The sequence below is a fragment of the Danio aesculapii genome, chromosome 4, assembly GCF_903798145.1.
Source record: "Danio aesculapii chromosome 4, fDanAes4.1, whole genome shotgun sequence".
In the NCBI taxonomy this organism is placed as follows: domain Eukaryota; kingdom Metazoa; phylum Chordata; class Actinopteri; order Cypriniformes; family Danionidae; genus Danio; species Danio aesculapii.
Window position 1 is genome coordinate 47,911,828 of NC_079438.1, and position 12,742 is coordinate 47,924,569.

Consider the following 12,742-nt stretch of genomic DNA (forward strand, 5'->3'; position numbering starts at 1 on the left):
GCAAAGTGGTAAATATATCCTCCGAAACATGAGATCCACAGAGGAGCAGCCTCCTCGAAACACAGCGAATAGATCCTGTCAGTCAGAGAGACTAATACATACGTACTAATAAATACAGCATGTGTGTTTGGGGATGTGCTCCTGTAACCATTAGTGCAAAAGTAATGGGCCTTTGACATCTGTTGCATGGATTGATTTGTGCAATCTACTGTATAAGTAACAAATGTAAACAATTAGCTGTCTGTCAGTTATGATTAGGCCTATAGGGAAATGTTCACACTTCTGGCATGTATATAAATGTATGAATCAGGATTATGGAGGTGCTTGTTATTTTGAGGAGTGACTGAAGACAATATGAGAAATGTTTGGTGACTTAAGTGTAATCAGCCAATCATTGATCACAATACAATGACAATTCTTCTGGTAAGGGGCTCAGACCAGGCATGAGTTTCTGCAGATTTTGTGTGGTTTGAATGTTTAGAAATGAAACTTATGAGACGGTTGTTGTTTAATTTTATTGGTGATTCCTAATATGAAATTCAATCGTAAGCTTGGTAAGCAATTTTGGAGAATCTGATGTTTTCCCATTCAAACAGAATGCCCGAGCATACTGCCCAAGAAGTCTGCCGAGTGAAATGTCTTGCCTTAAAGCAAATTTGGTATAATATAGTATTTTTAATGCAATTTTCCAAATTTAAATATGAAAAATAGAAATAAAATAACGTAAATTTACTTGAGAAGGGTCTACAGTTGTTACTTGGATCATCAGATACAAACAGAAAGGCCTATGTTTGATGTATTAAATGAAATATGTTTAAAAATAAATGAACTGCATCGACAGACACACAAAACATTTAATCATAAAAATAGTAGCCATGTCTAGATTCAACATAATGATAATGTAAAAATATATAAAGATATTGATATTACCTAATAATTGAATATATTTTTCAGTTTAAAATATTTAAATATCCTTTAAAATGTTACATTTTTACAATAATATATTTAACTTATTTTAATTTTTTGAGTATTAGTGGACTGTCTGCTTAATATCTGCTGATACTGCTCCTCCAACAGACATTGAACTGACTATAAGAAACTTTGCAAGTACATGTCAACTTATACTAACTCTAACCGTCTACTTATAATCTAATGAGAATTAGTTTGCATGGAGATGCAATGTAACTTAAATTCAACAAACGGACCATCAAAATAAAGTGTGACCTTTTTTTATTTACAGTGTACTACTACTAGTGTTTATGTATTAAATATGTATTTAAGTATGCAAACATCTCTCACACCTCTTTACAGTAAATTAAATGTTCACTCTCACATTCAACTAGCCTTTCCCTTCCAGTTCTGTGACATTTGGAGGTCATTGTCATGACTATTACAAAAACTGCCAGCCATGTTCAAGGTTCAGCCCCACCAAGAAGGAACTTCCTGTTTGAGAGGTCAGAGTAACACACTGCAGTGACATCTCTCTGAATCATGTACAGTAAGTCAGCAGAAATCTCTCCAGTGATTCCTAAAGGAGTGTGGTTTAGGTGAGAGAGATGGAAAAGGATAGAGAGAAGAGGATGGAAAAAGAGAGCGAGGAGAGGTGTAATGTTTGTGTGTGGCATAAGTAGTGAGTCTCCAGTCTGCCCACATCCTCCACTCGCTGTGATGACAGCTCAGACGCCTTGGTCTGCTCAATCAACACATGAGAGAGAGGGAAAGAGAGAGAGAGTGAGTAGTAAAAAAAACCAAATCACATCAGCACAACACTAGTGAAACATTTTGACAAATAGAAAGAAACACAGACAGAGAGATACAGTAGATGATTTTTTAAAAACGTTAGTGAGATTATGACCAATCCCATACTTTTCTGTTGAGTTTATGAATGCAGTGACCAATCAGAGGCGTTCAGATTAGTCACCACAGATTCATTTACAGCTTCAATGATTATAAATGAGTTACTGCATAAGTTGTCCATGACTACACTCTGAAAAATTCTGGGTTATTTCAACCAAATTCTGGGTGTAATAGGGACTAACCCGATTTAATCAAATTAATAGGGCCAAATTTAACCCAGTGTTTGAGTTAGTCCATATTGTACCTAATTTGGGTTCAAAAAACCCAGCATTTCTTAGTGTAACTACATGCATTATGACATTATTCTTATTCACATTCGTTATTAAGTAATATTAATAGTCAATCTCAAGAGCAATAATAAAATAAAGATTTTAGGTGGACAGATGGATGGATGGATGGATGGATGGATGGATGGATAGATAGATAGATAGATAGAACGTTAGATAGATAGATAGATAGATAGATAGATAGATAGATAGATAGATAGATAGATAGATAGATAGATAGATAGATAGATAGATAGATAGATAGATAGATAGATAGATAGATAGATAGATAGATAGATAGATAGATAGAACGTTAGATAGATAGATAGATAGATAGATAGATAGATAGATAGACAGACAGACAGACAGACAGACAGACAGACAGACAGACAGACAGACAGACAGACAGACAGACAGACAGACAGACAGACAGATAGATAGATAGATAGATAGATAGATAGATAGATAGAACGTTAGATAGATAGATAGATAGATAGATAGATAGATAGATAGATAGATAGATAGATAGATAGATAGATAGATAGATAGATAGATAGATAGATAGATAGATAGATAGATAGATAGATGGATAGATAGATAAACATATTATGGCAACGATAAACAGAATTCATTCTTGGATCACTCAGCACATCATGGGACGACACACAGAATTTGCATGGTAATGTGGAAACAGCAGACGGTGCCAAAAACAGGCCTCTTTCTCTCTCAAGAGAGAATTGCAAGCAACCCGAGGGCTTCATCACACTCCAGAAGGAGAGAGATCTCAAAGCGTAATCACTTTACCAGAGATTCCTGCTGGAACAGCAAAAGCCCCCTGAAACATGTCCTCCATTACTTGATGTAATAGAGAGGTGTTACACTTGCAGTGCAGACAGGAGGTGATGAGGGAGTGACCGCTGATGATGAGGTAGGCCAAAGAAAGAGACTTTGCCACTTCTCTTTAATAAAAGTAAAAATTCAAATAATCTTTTTTATCTTTAATAATCTTTTTTCTTCTGAAACTACTAGTTGCCTTAAGCCAGCACTGATTTCAAAGTTACACAATCAAAACTGGCACTGGATGTGCTTGACATTTGAAATGAGCCAAAATACATGTATATGAAACTATAATGTTGGGTTTGCAAAGTCGTTCAGCACTCCATAGAACAATGGTTTCAAACTCAATTCCTGGAAGGCCGCAGCTCTGCATAGTTTAGCTCCAACCACCTCCAGCTCACATCTGCTTAATAGTCTAGTAGTCATAAACACCTTGATTAGTTGAATCATGTTTGATTAGGGTTGAAGCAAAACTGTGCAGAGCTGCGGCCCTCCAGGAATCCAGTTTGAGACCTACGCCATAGAACAACTGACTCTGGCTCTGGAATGAAAGGGTAAAACAATTTTCATGGTTTCTCATGGTTAATACATTAGCGTAATAGTGTTAACTGTTTACTTGAATATTATGAACGACCATTCCTTATCTAAAAAAAATAATTTAATGCTCTATTAGAAAAAAGTCACTTAAATGTAATCCCGAATGACCTGAAGGGGAGACAATTAACAGCTAATTAAAATATTTGTGTGAACTAAAAAAAGTTTCACTTCATGACTGCGATTGATGATGTATTACACAGAAGCTGACCAGATATGGCCGCTTTTCTTCAGAACATGAGGGTGTGTTTGGTTCCTTTAGTACCTCCTGTCCACTTCCACTTAGGAAAAGGGGTATTTCCTTCGTTTCAACGGAGGTGCAAAGGTCAGAGGTCAGCCTTCATTTCACAAAAGAGGTCACAGTCCTTGTCATACGGGCGACGGAAGTTTCATAATCCACCGTTCCACCCTCCGCAAGCCCCTACCCCATGTGAAAACTTCTGAAGTAAAAAAGTTTGTTAACAGAATGTAAAATAAACCACATTCTGATGCATGGGTGAAATGACACCCTCATGAAAACATCAGTAAATGAGCAGAAACCAGGTTGATTTTGTTTTTTTTTATCTGTAATTTCTTCCCGTCTATCACTGTGGAGGAAGCATCCCGCAGTGTTTTCGCCACAGATGCATCCGTTCCAGCAGCGCATCAGCGGGGTCTTCAAATTTCACCAGTGATTTACAGAACAAAAAAATTCATCTGAATCATAAAGTCTGACAGTGCCTGGACTTGCCTTACAGGTGATGTCATGTGAGTGGCAGACAGCAGGATGAGGTGGAGAAATACGGCTGTGTAGTTTGGCGTGGGAGAATATCATGTTTAAATGAGTGAGGATGGAAAGACTGTGCACCTGGATCTCATTCAATGTGGATTTTTTGGGGTTGTCAGTTAACCAAGAAGTAAAATATGCATAGTTAAGGAGCTAAATGATAAATGTGAAACCACAAAACCAGCCTTATGTTGCATGGGTTTATTTAAACATGCATGGTATGGGTCAAAACGATCGATTTTCTAATATGCCAAAAATAATTGAGATATTATAAGTAAAGATCATGTTGCATGAAGAAGTTTTGTAAATTTCATACTGTAAATACACAGAAAGAAATTACTAAAAGATGATTCATTGGATTTACTAATTTCTTTTAAAGGTAAGTATTTGCAAACAATTTATTTGGATTTAATTTAAACAAACAAATTAAGATGAACATTACTCAATTTTATTTGTTTGTTTGTTTAAATTCAGCCCTTATGAATTGTTTACAATATTAATTCATTCATTCATTTTCTTTTCGGCCTAATGTCTTTATTAATCTGGGGTTGCCACAGCACAATGAATCATCAAATTGTTCAGCATGTTATTACGCAGCGGATGCCCTTCCAGCTGAAACCCAGCACTGGGAAACTTGTTTACAACAATTTTTCAGAAATCATTTTTCCCTGTATACCAAAACTATTTTTTTTATATTTTAGTATTGTGCAAGGCTAAGCACTTCATTTAGAAAACGAGGAAATTATCTCAGCATTTAGATTTTTTTTTACACTCAATATTCTAGATTTTCAAAAAGTTGTACCTCAGCCAACTTTTGTCCTAATACAGGTTTTCTGGTCCAGGGTCACAGATACAGAAATCAAAGAGGAACCCCTTACTGGGACTTCAGTAGTGCTGCAGTACACTGTAAAACAAAATCTTGCAGCCATCATTTTTACAGCCATTTTACAGCCTCTTTTGCAGCCATTTTTAGTTTATTCAAATTAACTTTTCCAATTGGCTCAACTTACATCAATCAAACTGACTAGAAAGATTACATTAAACATTGTATCCCTTTAAAACGTAGTTGAAATTAACATAAAAATATTTGTTGTATGACGTTTTGAAAACAAATTTACAAATTAGTAAAGGTATCTGATACTGAATGCTTTTGATGCACATGTTGCTAATGAATCAAAACAAAACAGTCTAAACAATGTTTCTGGCCTGTTACCTGAAACACATTCAGTTTAACCAGTGAACAATCCTTCTGAACCGGTTCTTTATAGTAAATCATAATAACCAGTGTGTACTAATTCCTGAATAAATAAACCAGTTATTTGAGTGAAACAAAAACACACCGCCAACCTGATTTCACCAAGTAGGACATGTTCCTGGATTAACGTCTGTGTTTATCCAGGAACAACCTTCCAATCAGCCAATCAGAATTAAGGGATATATTTACGTTTATGTTTGATTTTGGGAATAATTTACAGTTATGGTTGAGTTTAGGGGTAGAGAATAGGTATGTATTACATTTTCGAACACAACTGATGTTCCAGGATCAACATAGATGTTAATCCAGGATCGCATCGTACTTGGCAAAATCATGACGTGCATAAAAACTGTCTAAACAAGTATAGTTGAGTCTTAAATTAACGATTCTTATTAGCACGTTCTTTTTTTAGGTAACCAAATACACACAGCACAATCAATGTAATCTGAATCATGAATGATTTTTAATGACATGTGTTTTTGTTTGTTTGTTTGTTTGTTTTTTTGACCTGGTTGTTTATTAAGACAGATTCATTGTAACCACTGTAGTCTGATTCAAATCCTTATAGACCAGTTATTTTTTTAGTAAATCAATTCATAGAGAGTTCAGATTCCTTTGAATCATGTGTCAATATTTCGCCAAATATTTGAGTACTGACTCACAAACACACATACACACGCACACATAATATATAATATGGAGTACTAAGATGAATCACAGTCCAATTACCTCCTTTAATACACTCCCCAAAACATTAAAGTGTCACTGAATTGCATTTAAGTTTGAACAAACAACCCTAGTTTAAGGACAGATACTGAATCGGCTCTGAATGAATGTGCAGGTCTCCGCTCCGGATCACAGGAGTTTATTGTGCGATGGAGTGCTCCTAAAAAAGCGCCAGTGATGTGGAAAGGCCTAGTGGAGTTTGTGAGGAAGCTGAACTAATCCAGGAGGCAAAAGGTCTTTTTAAATCTCATGTATATGTAAATGTTGTGTGGCGTCAGTGAATGGCCCGGTCCACACAGCTTAACTCCAGATCGGCTGAGACAACAGAAAAAGCGCTCATTATTCCATCTGTGTAACCCAATCAGGAGGTTTAAGCCGGCTGAAAATCCCCCCCTGCAGCCCCCAGTCAAGGTGAATTGGGGTTAAGAAGGACACAGAAGGAACATTTAGCTTCTTTGCATGGCTGCTGATATTAAAGTGTAGCCAAATCAAATGCTACAGAGGGTCAATTACTGTATTGGGAGCAATACACACGGCTTGTTTGGAAATGGTAAGTGGGTTTCATTAAGTCTTGCATTCAGCAAAATGAGAGTTTACTTGCAAAGCCAATAGAGTTTAAAAATCAACAAAATAACTTTAAAGGTTTCAAGTGGACTGTTTAAATATTGTAAAGTTTAAAAATGCTGCCATGCTCAAACCCTAAAAACTACACAGATTACTAAGCGCTACATTTCACAAAGAAAAATAAATATAAAAATTACATATACAATATAAAGTAAAAAACTTTATTTGACTGCTGATATGACATGCATGCTTATCTCATGTTAATGGATATATTTTGAAACATTCTAAACATTTAAACTTAAAAAAAGTCTTAATGATGAAATAAGCACACATTGTAAATAATAAAATCAACATAGGCTCATTCTGAAAACGTAGCCCTAAAGTGAATTATGTAGCCAGCAGTTAGTATGTGTTTCGTCTTTAAAACGAACGCTACAAGGCGGTATGAATGCCGCCTCTTCGTACTTACCAGCTGACCGCTTACCTCCATGTGGACGGCTTTTCCGATGTTACCAATTTGTCTTGTAGCTTGCCGCATACGTCAGGGGACTTGTGATGTGGAGTGGAGTTGACCGCGACGACAGAGTTCGAGTCTGGCCAAGAATGATTCCAGGAAGTAGGTAAGACAAAAGCCAAAAATAAAATAAACAATAAAATAACAGGGTGAGAATGTGGTAAAATCTAAAAAGTGGTAAAAATCAGGCTGCCACGAGGGCTTTTCTTTTTCTGAATTGCTTTTGAAAACACTGTTGGTTGGGTTTAGGAAAGTATGTGGGCAGGGCTATCGGTGCTTTTGAAAACACTATCGGTTGGGTTTAGGGAAGGAGGAGGGTGGGTCAGTTGATCAGTCAGTCAACAGTGACCTCTAGTGGATTTACACGAGAAGAGCAGGCGCAATTGGCACTCGCAAGAGAAATTTGAGATTTCAAAAAGCCTACACAGCGGCCTCTGATGGATTCGCAAAAACTGTAAAATGTACCTCCTGGGACGTATTTGGTGCTCTCCAGAAATATATATATATATAGGGGTACGTTTTCAGAATGAGCATGGATTGAATAAAATACGAATAATGGATTGATTAAAAATGTATTCTTATGAGTATATATGTTTGTGTATATATGATGGAATTTCAAATACAATACAAAATGATTGTATTTTATTTTTGAATTATTTGTTTGTTAGAAAAGGCAACTGTTAAGAACTAAGTGTTTCAAACTTAATTGATGAAAGTAATTTTGTTTTTATTTTTTAAATGTATACATTTTTTAACAATGAAAATCAATTGAACATAAGTAAATAATCCTCAAAAAAAATGTCAAAAAAATCTAATTTCAATTAAAACGTGTAATAATTTTTAGATTAGTCGGTGTGTACTGGAATTGTACTCTTTATGACAAACAAACAAAATCATTTTAGAATTATTTTCTATTCTAATCAAGAAGTGCACATACATACATAAATATTAATAATAATAATAATAATGATATTCACTCACTTTTCTTAAGCTATTCACCTTTATTATCAAGGGTCACATTGGAACTGCTATAATACAATTTTACTCAAATAATAACAAAAAATAAATATTAAAAAATAAATAATAAAAAAAATTCAAGTCTTTAAGTACTATTTGATATTTTGTTGAGATTACCAGAAACTGCTGCTAATTTAGCATGTGCCAACAGAAAATCACCCTGAGGAGCTCCCAGTTTAAACTATTGAATACCCAGACCCACAGAATAACAACAACAATCTTCTTTCACGAAAAAGCTTATATAAATATGACCATCACTTCATATTATATATTTGCTCTTGTATATCCCTGTTGTCAGGCGCTGAGCTCTTCAGCTTGAGAAAACTGTCACAGTGACACTGCAGTCCAGCCTGCATCTCTATTAAACATTTACACGCTTGTGAAATGAATAAAAACTAACCACCGGCGCTCACGTTACAGCCAGGCTCAGGAGTCATATTTAATACGGAGCAGAAGTGCTGCCAAAATATATCAGGCTAAGAGAGAAAGAGAGAGAACAGCAACTGTAATCCTCTTTCCAATGAAACCTGACGATCTGTGCTTAAATCCATTTATATGGGGTGTTCTGCTTGTAGCGTTTAATTCGATTTGCGTTATTATGCACGGTTTTTGTGTTAAAGACAGAACACTGCAGGTAAATGAGGTATAAAACAAAACAATCAATAATAGCTACCACTAAAGCTCTCCAGTTGATTGATGACATTTAAAATGGCAAACTTTGTTTATGCAAATGAGGCATTGTTTCTTTAAATATGTACTAATCTGCATACATTTCAAGCACGAAACTCTGAACACTCCACAATGTCAGGTGTGATATTTTTTCAATGTATTTTTACTGACTGGCTTCTCCCCTGTATAATTTTACACAAGAAATCAAACTCCACATATTTAACTTAAAAATTGTATTTAATTTTTGGTATTTCATATTTACTTTTTATTTGCAGTTTCACTTTCATTTAGCAACATTTCATTCATGCTCCTGTGACAAACTTTGAGATGCTGGCTGCGAGTATGAAGTAAGGACTAGACTGATAGGACGGAGAGAGTTGTTTTAATGTAATTTGATACCACACACCAAATTAAGTAAAAAATTCAGCTTTTCCTGGACAGCGTAACATGTGTTTAGTGATGAAGTGTGTGAGTCTGCAGGTGTTCACTGTGTGTGTGTGACCTGTGGTCCTTTACTGACTTGGTAAGTGCAAAAAATAGTGCCAAACAGCACTGTGTGTAGAGAATATCCTGTCATAAAATGCAGTTAAAAGTCCTACACGATGTTTAATAGTTTGATTGCGGTGTTTACATGTCAGTACTACACGTCAATAATGCAACTAAAAAAGGAATACTTCACGTGTGTTAATTTGATTTCTGTTTATGACAGTTATGACTTTCAGCATATCTAAAGCACTATTCCATCACATAGTAATGTCCCTGGTAAATGTGTGTGTGTCACAGCAGCTGCTGAACTCTGACGAAAAAAAAAGCAGTTACGTCTCACCCGCCCAAGCAACCGAGTGACGCGCAACACTGAGGCCAGTCTGGGTTGCCAGGTGTGTGCAAAGCACTCGATTTGCCGTTCAAATCTAATCCTGCCTCCAATCTTCAATGCTAATTTCACCCTCATGCTCCATCATAACATCACAACTCACAAGACAAATTTGAAGAAATCTTGTCGCGATTTAATCTCGCGAGATCTTGTGACACGAGATATCGTCACACTCCTAACAGACACCAATTGATAATGGGCGACAAAAGAAACACTTTGAAGTGGCAGTTCAGAAATTGGCTAATTTGTATGAATTCGTACATTTTAGTACAATTTTCTCATCCACCAATGATGATGGCTTTAGGGGCGGAGTTTAGGGACACGCCTCATTTTAAAAATTCTGTGTATTTATATGAATGAAATTGAATGAATTCTGACACTTGTCTGACAATACATAAAATAGTTACATTTCCTCATGAGATAGGGTTGATATTGGATGGGTTCTTAATATTCGACTCAAAAAAGCAATTAAAAGGAACCTATTACGCAAAAAAAACACTTTTATAAGGGGTTTAAACACAGATTTGTGGCAACAATCTGTGAATATAACCAGCTTTTATTGGTAAAAAGTGTATTAACTTTATTTTTTATAATCACACTTCATAAAAACAGTCTGCAGAAACACTTTGACATTCTACGTTTGTACATGTCATCATGGAAAACTCCAATAGTGATGATCTCTCCCTCATTAGCATATGACGTTAGTCTTGTTTTTGAATCTGCCACTATGCTGACACATAGAAATGTGTAGCTCCGCCCTCTTTTGAAAAGAGAGCTGGGAGCACAAGCTCATTTGAATATAAAGCGAGGATCAATGTGCCATGAACCGCCAACTTATCCAGCACGTTTTACGTAGCCGATGCCCTTCCAGCTGCAACCCATCTCTGGGAAACATTTCAAAGAGTTATAAAACATTATTTGTGTGGTATTTTGAGCTGAAACTTCACATACACAGTCTAGAAACATCAGAGACTAATTTTAAATCTTGTAAAGGGGCAGAATAGGTGCCCTTTAAAGTATCTGCAAAATTTCCAAATTGTTAATAATACATGACTGTTTATGAGCATGAATGGCTTACATCACACATTACCAGGACAGAGCCGGCAGGGAAAAGGCTTTTGTGACAGAGCGACGAGGGTGGATGATTGCACAAATAAGCGGATTCTCTTCATTGTGCTTCTCTTGGACAGCGAGTGTTTGTTGTGAAAGCGGTGTTAATGTAATGTGCTGTTGCAAGGAATCACTGCTAGTGAAGAGACCCAGCTGTGGGCATGAACCTCTGTGTTCATACAGCCACAAACAGCTTTTTTCAGGACAATGACGCACAATATGACTTCAGCTGTAAGCAGATCCTTGCGTACACACAAGGAAAGTCAGTGGGGTCCAATGGGGCTGTTGTAAAGCCCATTGTTTTTGTTCTTTTGTGATTCATTTCAGTGACTTAAACGGACAAATTGTGCATGTCGTTGTGGTATTTCAAAACTTTTACTCAATAACTGGGAGTGTCTTTAGTCCATTGATAAAATATTCACTGCTGCGCATAAGAAAATTACTTTCCAGAAGTAAAATCCATTTAAAAAGCTAATTAAATTAAATAACAAAATACATTTGTTAATTAGTTTGTGTAAACAATCTATATTTTATTTCACAACTTAACAATACATTAATTTTAAAATGTGATTGAGATGGTGCTTGAACACTTAGGAGGCTTTTGGATTATTGTATCTACTCAACTTGGAATGCAACGACTTTCTAAACATGTTCACGTGGTAAATATATACATTTGTGAGTTTTTTTTTTTTCTGTTGTGGAATCATTTGCATCAACTGGGTTAAGTATTTCATTGTTTAGATTTGATGGTGTTTTTGTTTAATATGTAAAATATATTAGATGATAATGTTAATGAACAGGTTTAACCATTATAAATGTGATTTCATGAGTTCATAAATTCTGTATTCAGTATTGTATTCTGTATTCATACTCTAGTACTGTGGTATTTTTCAGTGTGTGATCGCTTAGTGTTTTTGATGTAACATATTAATGTTGCATTAATTCAAACTTTTAATTCAGAAAATATTTAAATCATTCTTCGAATATCTTTGTTTTGTGTTCTTACTAAGAAATGAATGTCTTTATAAGACATGAAGGCAAATGACCAGAACCTTTTAAAACGTTTCTCCAGCATTGACAGTCTGACAGGGTTTTCACCTACGCTGGAAAAGACTAATGGACACATTTCCATGTAACCCAGAGGAAATCTTCATGTGTAATGCAGGACCCGCACTTGGAAAGCACACATGCTTTTGTTAAACGCAGCCCACAATTGGGTTACATACACATTACTGAATAAGACAAGTCAAGAGCTATTCAGGAAATAATGGAGGCCAAGACAAATTGTTCGGTTGCCATTTAGGATAATGAAGGGATGTTTCTGCATGCAAATGAAAGGCTGGCACGAGCTCGTCCACAACGCCACTGTCCTGCACTCATTCCTCACACTGCAAAACAATCAAGCTCTCGAAAAAAACTAAAAATCAAGCTTTACTTTTATGGAGTCATTTAATCTGACCGTACATCGAACACAACTGACAGGCGCAAGAGATACAACGCAGATCTCTTCAAACAACTAAACTTCCATTGAAATATTCTGTGTGGTTAATTATTTCCAAAGACAGGCTCTTTTATTGGACTGCCAGAGCTAGACGATGTAATCCAGCAACATATCTGATTTCAAACAACTTCATCTCGCAGAGAAATAAACAGTGTTTCCCCAGCCAGTTATTCTGTCATTTGCATGAAGTGT